At 51.5% G+C, this 12900-nt stretch overlaps 1 protein-coding gene and 1 pseudogene across 1 annotated transcript in view; one reads left to right on the top strand and one right to left on the bottom strand.

The window, feature by feature from the left end:
* The window catches only part of LOC147736652 (collagen alpha-1(XII) chain-like), a 161719-nt gene that overhangs the window by 104780 nt on the left and 44039 nt on the right, over window positions 1–12900 (top strand). The window lies entirely within an intron of this gene.
* LOC147736653 (18S ribosomal RNA) lies at window positions 1973–4027 on the bottom strand (annotated as a pseudogene).

The following is a 12900-nucleotide window of genomic DNA, read 5'->3' as shown; positions in this document are numbered from 1 at the left end:
ATCTTTTCAAATATAGGAGACCATCACATGTGTATGCAGGAAGGTGTAGAAAATGTATGACATACTTTTTTATTGTTTGATCCAGAACATATAAAGTTTTAGCTTCTGTTCCAGTCATTTCCAATTTAAATGACAGTTTAGGGACCAAGTACTGACACAAAATTGCTATTATGTGCGTGGGCTTCAGTGGTAGATTATCAAGTTTTCGAGCCCAATTGACAAGAGCCTCATTAATTTTGTTGTTGCTTGCATGGCCAGTGTGTGGATCAAAGAGAGTCATAGTTACTCCTGCTGTTTACCCGCACTTCATTTAATTTCTTCACTTTGACATTCAGAGCACTGGGCAGAAATCACATTGGATCAACACCCCCCTCGGGCCTTCGCGATGCTTTGTTTTAATTAAACAGTCGGATTCCCCTGGTCTGAACCAGTTCTAAGTCAGCTGCTGTGCGCTGGCCGAGGCAGACTGCCGGCCCCACGCCCCTGCTGCAAATAGTGGAACGGCCCGGCGTGAGATTTACACCATCTCTCCCGGATTTCAAGGACCAGAGAGCTCAACGGACGCCACTGGAACCGCAAGGTTTTCTAAGGCTCGGGTCCCTCTCTCGGGGCAAACCCATTCCAGGGTGCCCGGCCCTTCACCAAGAAAAGAGAACTCTCCCCGGGGCTCCCGCCGGCTTCTCCGGGATCGTTTGCATTACCACATTGGACACGCAAGGGCGTCTGTCTCCGCCACTCTGGGTTAGGTGATCTGAACCTGACTCCCTTTCGATTGGCTGAGGGCAACAGAGGCAATCGCCTGTCCCTTCTGAACGGCGCTCGCCCAGGCAACAGAGGCCATCGCCTGTCCCTTCTGAACGGCGCTCGCCCATCTCTTAGGACCTATGTTCAACTGCTGTTCATATGGAACCCTTCTCCACTTCGGCCTTCAAAGTTCTCATTTGAATATTTGCTACTACCACCAAGATCTACACCTGCGGTGTCGCTACCCAGGCCCTCGCCCCGGGCTACTGTTCATCGCTGCGGCCCTCCTTCTCATCGCGGCTTAGCTACTGCGGCTCTCAGCGACGGCGACAACTGAGTTTCGGCCCGACGCTCCTGCGCCATCCATTTACAGGGCTAGTTGATTCGGCAGGTGAGTTGTTACACACTCCTTAGCAGATTGAGACTTCCACGGCCACTGTCCTGCTATCTATTTCAACCAACACCTTTTCTGGGGTCTGATGAACCCGGCGTTCTGTTCATCCCGCAGCGCCAATCCTCCTTATCAAAAGTGGCCCACTAGGCACTCACATTACATGGCCGGCTCCACGCCAGCAAGCCGGGCTTCTTACCCATTTAAAGTTTGAGAATAGGTTGAGATCGTTTCGGCCCCAAGACGTCTAACCATTCTCTTTACCAGATAAAACTGGGGGCTCTGATTTGCACATCAGCTGTCCGTCGCCGAATGGCCTGAGCTGTGCCAGCTGGCTGGCGATCAGCCCACCACCACATTTGCCCGGGTCAGAGGCACTGGAAGGGAATAGCCAGGCGGCTCCCTATCCTGCACACCTCACACCGAGAGGAGCCGGGCTCCCCTTGCAGGGCCTCGGCCCCTTCTCTTCCAGGCCGCCCTGCCGCATGAGAAGGGCCGCTCCTCGGTCGTCCGGAACCCGGACAGGCCGGGACTTGGGTTCAGGAGGGCCCAGCCGGTGCCAGGGCCATTTCGAGGGAGGGGCGGTACCAGCACGGGGATGCACTGCCATTCAGTTTCCCCCCACCGCTGGGGGGTTGTGCCGATTGAGCTTGGGTTCCGTCTCAGTCATGCATCAGTCGAGCATTGGTTGAGCCTTCCCGAAGTCCCGGTCCTCACCCGAGCACCCCATGCAGCCGCGGTCCGCTCTGCCGGCCGGGGCGCTGCAGGGCAGGGCGGGGCCCTATGCCTAGGAGGCGGCTGAGGGCTTCAGGCTGGTGCCGTCAGTTGCTCCGCCGTTAATGACCCTTCCGCAAGTTCACCTATGGAAACCTTGTTATGACTTTCACTTCCTCTACATAGTCAAGTTTGATCGTCATTTGGCGCTCCGGTTGGCTGTTGCCGACCCCGACGGGGCCGAACCGAGGACCTCACTAAACCATCCAATCGGTAGTAGCAACAGGCAGTGTGTACAAAGGGCAGGGACTTAATCAACGCAAGCTTATGACCCGCACTTACTGGGAGTTTCTCGTTCATGGGAAATAATTGCAATCCCCAATCCTTATCACAAACGGGGTTCAGCGGGTTTCCCTTACCTGTCGGCGAAGGGTAGACACACGCTGATCCATTCAGTGTAGTGCGCGTGCAGCCCCGGGCATCTAAGGACATTACATACCTGTTATTGCTCGATCTTTTGTGGCTAAACGCCACTTGTCCCTCTAAGAAGTTGGACACCAACTGCTGGGGGTCGCGTAACTAGTTAGCATGGAGGAGTCTCGCTTGTTATCGGAATTAACCATACAAATCGCTCCACCAACTAGTAAGAATGGCTATGCACCACCACCCACAGAATCGAGAAAAAGCTATCAATCTGTCAATCCTTTCCGTGTCCGGGCCAGGGGATGTTTCCAGTGTTGAGTCAAATTAAGCCGCAGGCTCCACCCCTGGTGGTGCCCTTCCGTCAATTCCTTTATGTTTCAGCTTTGCAACCGTACTCCCCACAGAACCCAAAGACTTTGGTTTCCCGGAAGCTGCTGGTCATGGGGATAACTTTGCCAGGTAGCTGGTCGGCATTGTTTATGGTCGGAACTACGACGGTATCTGATCGTCTTTGAACTTCCAACTTTCGTTCTTGATTAATGAAAACATTCTTGACAAATGCTTTCGCTTTGGTTCGTCTTGCGTCGGTCCAAGAATTTCACCTCTATCGGCACAATACGAATGCCCCCGGCCGTCCCTCTTAATCATGGCCCCAGTTACGAAAACCAACAAAATAGAACCGGAGTCCTATTCCATTATTCCCAGCTGAAGTATTCAGGCAACCGGCCTGCTCTGAACACTCTAATTGTAAACGATTCGGACCCCCAGGACACTCAGGGACTGATTCAAAGAACTAACTTAAGACAAAATCCTAAACTTACTACTTTTGGTATTCACAGAAGTTAGGATTTTGTCATAAGTTTGTCTTAAGACAAACTTAAGACAGACTTAAGACAGACTTAAGTTAGGATTTTGTCTTAAGTCTGTCTTGAGTTTGTCTTAGGACAAACTTAAGACAAAATCCTAACTTCTGTGAATACCAAAAGTAGTAAGTTTAGGATTTTGTCTTAAATTAGTTCTGTGAATCGGCCCCATAGTCAAGAGCATCAAGGGGCGCCAAGAGGTACGGGCTGGGACAGGCGGTAGCTCACCTCGCGGCGGACCGCCAGCTCGATCCCAAAATCCAACTACAAACTTTTTAACAGCAGCAACTTTAATATACACTATTGGATCTGGAATTACCATGTCTACTGGCACCCGGCTTGCCAGCCAATAGATCCTCGTTAAAGGATTTAAAGTGTAGTCATTCCAATTACAGGGTCTCCAAAGAGTTTTGTTATTTTTCGTCACTACTTCCCCAAGTCGGGAGTGTGTAATTTGCGCACCTGCTGCCTTCCTTGGATGTGGTAGCCATTTCTCAGGCTCCCTCTCCGGAATCGAACCGTGATTCCCCGTTACCCTTGGTCACCATGGTGGGCACAGAAAGTACCATCGAACATTGATAGGGCAGACATCCAAATGTACTGTCACAGGGACGTGCGATCGGCCTGAGACTATCTAGAGTCACCATAGCGGACGTGCAAGCCCGGATTGGTCTTGGTCTGATAAATGCACGCATCCCAGGAGGTCAGCACTCGTCGTCATTTGTTAGTTCTAGAATTACCACAGTTTTTGAAGTAAATGATGGAGCGATCAAAAGAACCATAACTGATTTAATGAGCCATTCACAGTTTCACTGTACCGGCCGTGTGTACTTAAACCAGCATGGCTTAATCTTTGAGAAAAGCATATGCTACTGGCAGGATCAACCAGGTAGCCGCACCTGCTGACGGGCTGGGGCTGCGTGCCCATCTCCCTGACCGGCAACCTTAACGCACCTCTCCCTCTCTGGAGCCTGCTAGTGGAGAGGTGCTGTCGCATGGGCACGGGCAGGCCCAGCAGTCTCCCCCGGGAGGGTGAGGCAGGCCGAGTCACAGTGTAGGAACTGAGTTCACCAGGTCCCCTGTGGGTAGCTTGGCCCGAGCAGGAAGGCACCCGAAGCATAGGTGTTAAGTGACTACACAGCACACACAACCGCTGAGACAATAAATGCACGCAAAGACTGAGACCACACCAATATACTTGATTCAAATAAATACGTTTTATCTAAGATCAAGATCAGGGCAATCAAAAATCACAGTAGTAATAACTCATTACCTTTTCTTAAAAACGCATGTTTTTCATTACTTGGCCATAAATACATAATTAAATAAATATTAAATAGTAAATAACTGTAGGCCCTTCTTATAATACTGTAATAGACAGGATCAAAACATTTCATTAGGTAATAGCAATCCATGGCTTAGCAATACACATTTCCTTGTGTCAGAAATCCGCAGGCTATTAAACAAGAACTTAACCCTTCATGTGGCTAGAGTAAAACAGTTCATTAATTAGCAGTAAACCACTTTGAGTAGAACTCAGCACTTCCTCAGGCCAGGGTAAACATCTCTTTAACCACGGAGAACATCACATCAATAATAACCAGCGCAGCAGGTAAGGATAAACGCTGCTTTACCCTTCACTAAACCTCTTATGAGGCCCTGATAATCAAGGCATCCAGCACCGTTGAGCATTTCATCTTATTCAAACTAAGCCAGGCAAAAGGCTAACGTGACTGGCACTTTACTGTACTCTAAGCAGGGGTTAACTCTTTTACCATAGGGCCCTCACAGTGTCTAGGGGCCCTGGCCCCGGTCCAGCACTCCAGAGGGGCCAAATAGGGTCAACGGGGCCCAGTCTTAAGTTTTCCCCAGGGAGGGGCGAACTCTGTGCCTCCACCGGCCTTCCGCCCTCCTCCCCGGGGGTTTACCTCACTCTTTGGCCCACTCCGGGCCCTTGAGACGATTCTGGCCGGCCTCGGGAGGGAGGGGGGCCGATCCAAAGGGGCCCACCCGGTTCCGCCGCTCCACCCGAGGCTGATGGGGGTTCTCGCTCTCTTCGGGCTTTCCTGGGCCTGGCTGCACCCGTGGACCGATGGGGGCGTGCCGCCAGCTGCCAATCAGAGCGCGGCGGGGGCAGAGTCACTTCCGACGCCCCCATCACGTGAGGATAGCAGGATGGCTTCAGGCCTAGTAGGGCCTAGCGCGGCCCAGTGCAACAATGTGGCTGCCCTCTCCTGGCTCCCGGGGGCCGCTGTGGGGGGTGATGAGGTCGGCGCTTCAGAAGCAGCCGCGACCAGCGTTTGGGGCTCCGGTGAGGCGGCAAGGGCCACAGCGGTGAGTGAGGCCGCTAGTGCTCTTCAGGCATAGCGAGGGGGGGGGGTATTGCAAGGTTCCGAGGCCCACCACAGTGCGGTGCCAGCAACAGGCTGACGATCGTAGCGCCGTGAGGAGCAGAGCGCTCGAAGGGTAGTAGCGCTTCAGCGGCATCAGGATACCGGGAGCCAGCGCTTAGCAGAGATAGCGCTTGGGGCCACAGCTCTTCAGGGCACAATAGTCTCTAGCACCCCAGCGCTTCAGGACATCGCGCTTCAGGACAGCAAGGGCACTGGACTCACAGCGCTTCTCAGCAATGGCGCTTCAGGGGTATAGCGCTTTGGGGGCAGCCACTGTCTCTAGCTTCCCAGCGCTTCACAGTTCAGGCAGTATAGACAAGGCAGGACAGCAGAGGGGATGAGACAGGACAGTGCAGGGGCCCAGGTTGAGGTAGAGGGGCGCAAAGTGGACCCAGCCCTGTACCTGGTTGATCCCCAGTAGTCCTGTGGCAGTCAGGTGGGTTTCTTCTTTGGCGCGAGATGGTTCCTGCGCCCTTGTGCAGTAGATTCTTGGTTTCCTGAGGAGGGGGGAGGGTTTGAGGTGAAGGCTTCCCTCAGCAGGTCACTTCAGATGTTCCCTGGGTTCCCCTCCCGCTGGGCCAGATCAGTTGGCTAGTTCAGTGTTCCTTGGTGGGCAGTGTCTAAACCCTATCACCCCCAGTGGTGTAGGTTTCTGACTAGGCCCTACCGCCTAAATCTCCTGCGTAGGGTCCCCCAGGTCAGTGATGACCCAACTGACTAGAAAGTTTTCCCTCCCGTTCCTTTTATAGTGGCAGTTGGCAGTTGGTGACCACTCCCCTATTATGGGCAGACAGGCAGGCTGGCATTGAAATGAAATTAAATTAAATGAAAAGAAGATTTATTAAGCGCTACAGCTGCCCTGAGGCGTCCAGGCGCTACAATGTTTAGGGGTTCCAGCCAGCTCCTGGCTACTAGAGTGCGTCTAACAAGACCACGCTGCGGTAGCAGGGGTCAGTGTCAGCCATGTTGGGGGAAGAGAGCACCTGCACCTTAGCATTGGTTGGCAATGGGAAGGTGCCCAGAGACCTAAGGCCAACAAAAAGAGGGCGGAAAAAAACCAGGGAAAGACCACCCTAGGGCTGACAGGTCTAACACACAGCCATAGTGAGACACAGGGGTGCCGGAGCCTGGCATTGACTGTACCACGTGGTACAGTCGTTCTGAGCTTCTGTGGAAATGTGCTGGGCAGAGAGGGGTGACGGCATGGCACGTGAGGCCTACGGACCTGCTGGACAGCAGCATCCATGGGCCTGGCACCACCCGACCCCTTCCGCTCAAGTCAGACCACTGGGGGGCCTGAGCTGCCGGGGCCGCTCGGCCTTCGCTCTGTCCATGCGGGGTGTAAGCACTTTGCTTGAAAGAACTGCCGAGGCTAGCCAAGCAGTCCATCCCTAAACAGACCGGGAGTGCCCAATCGATCAGAGTATGGCTGGGGCATCCCCTTGGCAGGCCACCATGCTCAGGGTGTATGCTGGCTAAGCATCCCTGCATGTTCCAAGGGCAAGCAGACTTGGAGAAAAAGGACCATCGGGAAGGGGCTGAGAGGCAGGTGTGTACCCGGGCCCCAGGGGGCCCGGGTGCTGCCTTCCCCTGTCTCAGCATCGCCGGACCTCACGGAGGTCTGACTGAGGAAACTCGGAGAAAAAGGAACATCGGAAAGGGGTTGAGAGGCAGGTGCATTCCCGGGCCCTTGGGGGCCCCGGCGGGTGGGCCCAGGTTCTGCCTTCCCCTGCTTCAGAATCGTCGGACCTCATGGAGGTATGATTCACCCTCTCTCTAGTAATCATGAGGAAAATTACCCCCCTTTCTTGTAATCCATGCACACGAGGTGACAGAGGGGACCCAAGATGAGAAAGTACCCGATCTTCAGAGCACCCGACCCGGGACCCAGCTGGGGCTCCGAGGCAGGAAGGCACAGGGGAAGCCTCCCCAGGCCTGCCCAAAACCATCCCAGGCACCCTGCCACGCAGCTGGACTGAGGACGAAGCCCGGGGCCACAGGGCGCCCCGGAACCCAGTCGAGTAAGGGGAGGCTCCCCGGGCATGATGGAACCCTGCCCGGGGCCTTTGGCAGGGCAGCAGACCAGGGGACGGCCCAGTCCTAGTAATCAAAAATAAGTCTTTAAAATAGTAGAAAATAGCTTAGTTCAATGTAGATGGTAAATGCAAAACTTTACTCTCAAAGTACCTTTGGTGTGTCATGCAATGCAAACAAAAGGGTCAATGGGAAGTTGATGCCTGGTTCCTTACATTCAGAGGAGTCGATGCGTTGGTTCCTTGCTGCTGCGCAAGGGAGGTGATGCGTTGCTGTATTACTGTGTGAGGAGTTGATGCGTCATTTCTTACTGCGGCCCAGTGGCGATGCGACAAGATGGCGCCTCGATGTGATGCGACGATCCGGTGCGATGCGACAAAATGGCGTCTTTGATGTGATGAGACAACGTTGGAATGCAATGCGTGCACACCCCACGGCCGTGCGGCGAATTCGGTAACTTCTGAGCCACGACAGGCCCTGTGAAACGCTTCTCTTGTAATGCGACGGCCACATCTGCGATGACACGCTTCTCCGGTGATGCGACACGCTCCATCTCTAATGCAACATGCACAGCTGTGGCAACGGCATGCTGCTTCGGCAATGCAATGGCAACTGCTGCGGCAGCGACATGCTTCTCCTCATTATGTCGCTCTTCCAGCTCCCAGCGACCCACAGTCTTCTCAGAGGGCCCAAACAACAGTAGGCACCTCTCTGCAGGTAGAATTCCCAGCAAGGAAATTCAGGGGAGCTGGTGGTGAGTCTTGTATTCCTGAGACTTTTGGCAGGAGGCAAACACACTTCAAGCCCTTGGAGATTCTTCTTCAGGATGGTGAAAAGTTCACAAAAGTTCTCTTCCCCTTTCCTTGGCAAATGAAGTAACCACTGCAGGCCAACCCCAGAAATAGCAAACAGCACAAGGGCAGTCTCCTCCTTCAGCTTACTTGGTTCTTCTCCGTGGCTAAGGTTCGTCTTAGTTCCCAGGCTGTGATGTCTAAGCCAGGCTTTTCTGACTTTCCCCAGCTGACCTTGGAAGAGATTAACCGCCTCCTTGATAACACCAAATCCAGCTCTCCTTTGGATCCCTGTCCACTGAAAAGGCCTGTAGGGAGGTGGTTATTCCTCCGTTACTGGAGGTGATGAACTTGGCTATTACCGAGGGAGTATTCCCCACTCCTTGGAAAATATTGGTCGTCAAACCACTGTTGAAGAAGGCCGCTCTGGACCCTGGGGTGCTAAAAAACTTTCGCCCCATCTCCCAGTTACCGGCCCCTGCCAAAATTTTAGAGGCCCATCTCAACCGCCATCTTACAACCTTTCTGGAGGAATCAAATTCATTAGACATCTCACAACATGGCTTCCGAAAGGCTCATAGTACAGAGTCTGCTTTGACTGTTGTTATCAACAACATTTGGTCCATGGTTGATAAGGGCCATACCACACTTCTGGTCCTGCTCGACCTGACAGCAGCCTTTGACACTCTGTCCCCCTCAGTCTTGGTCACTAGGTTTCGGGAGATTGGTGTTGGAGGCTCTGCCCTCAGTTTACTGGCCTCCTTTCTCCATCAAAGGGTACAGAGAGTTAAGTTGGGCGACTTTCTTTCCTCCCTCCAGCCAGTGCACTGTGGGGTTCTTCAGGGTTCTTCGTTAAGTCCCCTACTCTTTAATATCTATGTAACCGCACTGGCTAAGGTGGTGGGATCCTTTGGATTTGAAGTGTTGTCGTATGGCGATTTTAATATCCACATGGATAATGTTCGAGATCCAGATACTATAAAATTGTATGAATCTTTGAACATTTTTAACCTAATCCTGTGTCTTAATTTACCCACGCACGATAAAGGACACACTCTAGACCAGGTCTTCTCCTCTATGAAGATTGAAATTGAGGCCCCCCTTGCATAAACGTGGTCAGAACATTATTTAATACATTTCAATATGAGGAAGGAACTGGGTAAATCGTGCCCTTCGAGAAAATTTCTTTCCCGTAGTAGTTTTAAACCTTTCCACCTGATTTCACCGGAGGCAATACAGAGTGCTCTGCGGCAATACCCTATCCATCTTAGTAGCCAGCCCGAACAGGATGAACTCTCTCTAGAGGATTGGCTAAATCAACAGGTGCAGGAACTTGCCCCTGGAATATGAAAGAAGCTAAATTTACCAGAGTCTCAGCTCCTTGGTTTATGCCTACTCTAAAAACGAACAAAGGTGCATGTAAACATCTGGAACGAGTATGTCGAAGGCATTATAGTCCTTCAGATGAAGCCATTTATAAATCAAGCTCTAAAAGAACATTATAAGAAAGTTCGCAAGGAGAAAAAATTGTTTCTTGCCACCAAAATAGAACAGGCAGCTAATAAAAGACGAGAACTTTTCACCATTGTTAAAAGTTTCTCATCTCCCTCATCTATTAGCCACCCGTTTATCACAGCGGGCGAATGAACCAAGTGGGTGACCAGCTTCTTCCACGAAAAAAATCTCGGTATTCAGGACTTCTTTAAGACTAAACACTCAGAGGTGGAGGTAGTTGGCCATAGTTGGGACATCCGTCTTATGCAATTTCCAAATATTAGTATCAATCAATCTCTTTCTTGTATGAAAAATATTAAGTCTGGTTCGCCCTCTGACCCTTGTCCGGCTAAAGTTTTGTTGTCCATCGCGCAAGTGAATAATTCAATTCAATTCTAAACACCATATTGTGGGAGGGCCTCATGCCTCAAATTTGGAAAAACACCAATATCCTTCCTCTTTTAAAAAACCTACGGCAGACCCTGAGGTGATTAGTAATTATAGGCCCATCTCCCTCCTGCCCTTTTTCTCCAAAGTATTGGAGAAATATGTGAATAAAGTCATTACGAATTTTGCTGAGGCCAATAATCTCCTTAACCCCAGTCAATCGGGCTTTAGAGCCAACTTCAGCACAGAAACTGCCCTGCTGGAGGTTGCTGAGACGATTAAAGCCACGTTAGATAGAAGCAGGTGCGCGGTTCTGGTGCTACTCGACTATTCCACTGCCTTCGATACCGTCTCTCACAAGCGACTTGAGGAGGGCTGGTTTGGAGGCTCGGTATTGAAATGGTTGACATCCTTTCTCAGTAACTGCTCCCAAACAGTCTGGGCACCACCCTTTCCAGCAGAAATTCCACCCATGAATGTGAGGGTCCCGCAGGGATCGACTCTCAGTCCCACGCTGCTTAATTTGTACATGGCCCCTCTTGCCCTTCTAGCCGAGAAGCATGGCGCTATAATAGTGTCATATGCGGACGACACTCAATTGTTGTTCATGTGTGAGAAGGGCTCTGATTTTGATGGGACCTGCATAAAGAACAGCCTCTGAGATCTTCTCATGGTTTAACTGTAATCAATTAAAATGCAACTCTGATAAATCAGAGTTCATTTTTTTGGCTCCCACCCACATGAAGCCTGGCACTCTGGGTGGCCTCAAGACATGTTGTCCCCCCTTGTCTGAGGTCACTACTGTAAAAAATCTGGGCGTCAAATTGGATTCTGCACTCTCTATGAAGGTGCAAGTCCAAGCAGTGACAGGTACATGTTTTGGGACTTTGAAAATGCTGAAAAACTTCCTCCCACTTTTACCAGTCTCTCACCTTAAAAGAGTTGTCCAGGCCAATTCTTTATATCTAGGACTCCCTGAGTATATACTGGGTCGTTGTTTGCAGATCATTCAGAATATGGCAGCCAGGGCCATTTTTCTACCTAGGCCCAGAACACATACCTCTCATCTCTTGTCCTCACTTCACTGGCTTCAGTGCAATTTTTTTTTATTTCAAAGCCTTAGTTCTGGTTTTCAAGGCATTCCATGGGATCGGCCCCCATATCGAAGGGAAAGATTTCAGCCATATATGCCTCAGCGTTCTTTAAGATCTTCTACCCAGTGCCTGATCTAGACTCCAAGGATCCAGCTCTCACGGATAGGAGGAAGATCTTTCCAGGTAGGTGCATCCCGACTCTGGAATAACCTCCCTCCCTTGCTGCGACAGATCCCGAACCTTCTGACTTTTAGGTGAAATCTGAAGACGTGGCTTTTCCAGCAATAGGATTTTCTTGCACAGTGATTCAGGGTATATGTTTGTTAGTAGTTATGGTGGTCTTTTCCTAGCGCCACAACACTCTTTGGAGTAGCCGCACGCTCCACAAATTCCAGATAACATAACATAACAAAACCTGTTGCTCATGGCTGCCTTGGGATCCAGAGGCCCCACAATGTCAATGCCCACCCTTTCAAACCGGGTGCTGACCACAGGGAAAGGCTGGAGAGGAGCCTTGTGCTTCTTCCTACTCTTACCACTTGCCTGGCAAGATTGACAGGTCCTGCAACCAATCTCCTGAACTGTTGTGCATTAGGGGCCAATAAAAGTGGGTGACAAGCCTTTCGAAGGGCTTGTCCTGCCCCAAATGTCCTGCTAAAGGTACACCGTGAGCGAAAACCAGTAGGGAAGCTCTGAAGCACTGGGTACCACCAGCACACAGGATGACCCAGGCTCAGCAAACTTAGGCTCACTATACAGGAGACCATTCTCCCAGTAGATCCAATGTGATCCAGACTGATCACCTGCTGCCTGGTTTGCGGCCTATTTCCGCAAACCCTCAAGAGAACAACACTTTTTCTGCTTCTCACAGAACTCTTCCCTGGAGGGCCCTCCTGCTTGATGCCAAAGGGTCAGCTCAGATAGGTCTCCCAGTTCAGCAATTATCTCCCCTGTAGGTTCCAGGGCATTCCCCTCAAGGTCTGCATCCTCCTGGACTATGTGAACTTTAGGAACTGGTTTCCCGTGCCCCGTACCTCTTTTCTTTACGGCAGGTACCTGGGCCCCTCTCTCAGGCTCCAGGTCCTCTTGAACACCATTACTGGCTGCCATTGACCGAGTGGTAACCCATGTCCACTCAGGCAGACCCAACATTTCCTAATGAGACTTTCTCTCCACCTTAGCCCACGGGCAGTTTTCCAAGTTGTTGCCTAACAGACAGTCAACAGGCATGGCTGACCTCACAGCTACTTGAAGGGTACCTGAGACCCCCCCCCTCTCAAAGGGAACCTGGGCCACCTTACAGTGGCTCTTTGAGTTGTCAGCTGCAACTACAGGGAAGTACGCATCGGGAATTACCTGCTCCTTATACACCAGCTGACAACTGACAGCTCTCACACTGGCTCCGGTGTCTCTCAGAGCCTCCACCATCTGCCCATTGATGGTCACCCACTGCCGTTATTTTTTAGTGTTTTCAGGCAGCTGGGTCCTGGGGACCACCTCACAATCTCCTAAAGCAACCAGGGACATTTTTGTGGGACCTCACCCACCTTGGGCACCTATCTCCTCACCCAG

The sequence above is a fragment of the Lissotriton vulgaris genome, chromosome 1_2 (assembly GCF_964263255.1).
Source record: "Lissotriton vulgaris chromosome 1_2, aLisVul1.2, whole genome shotgun sequence".
Classification (NCBI taxonomy): domain Eukaryota; kingdom Metazoa; phylum Chordata; class Amphibia; order Caudata; family Salamandridae; genus Lissotriton; species Lissotriton vulgaris.
This window is presented reverse-complemented; position numbering and strand designations above follow the sequence as displayed.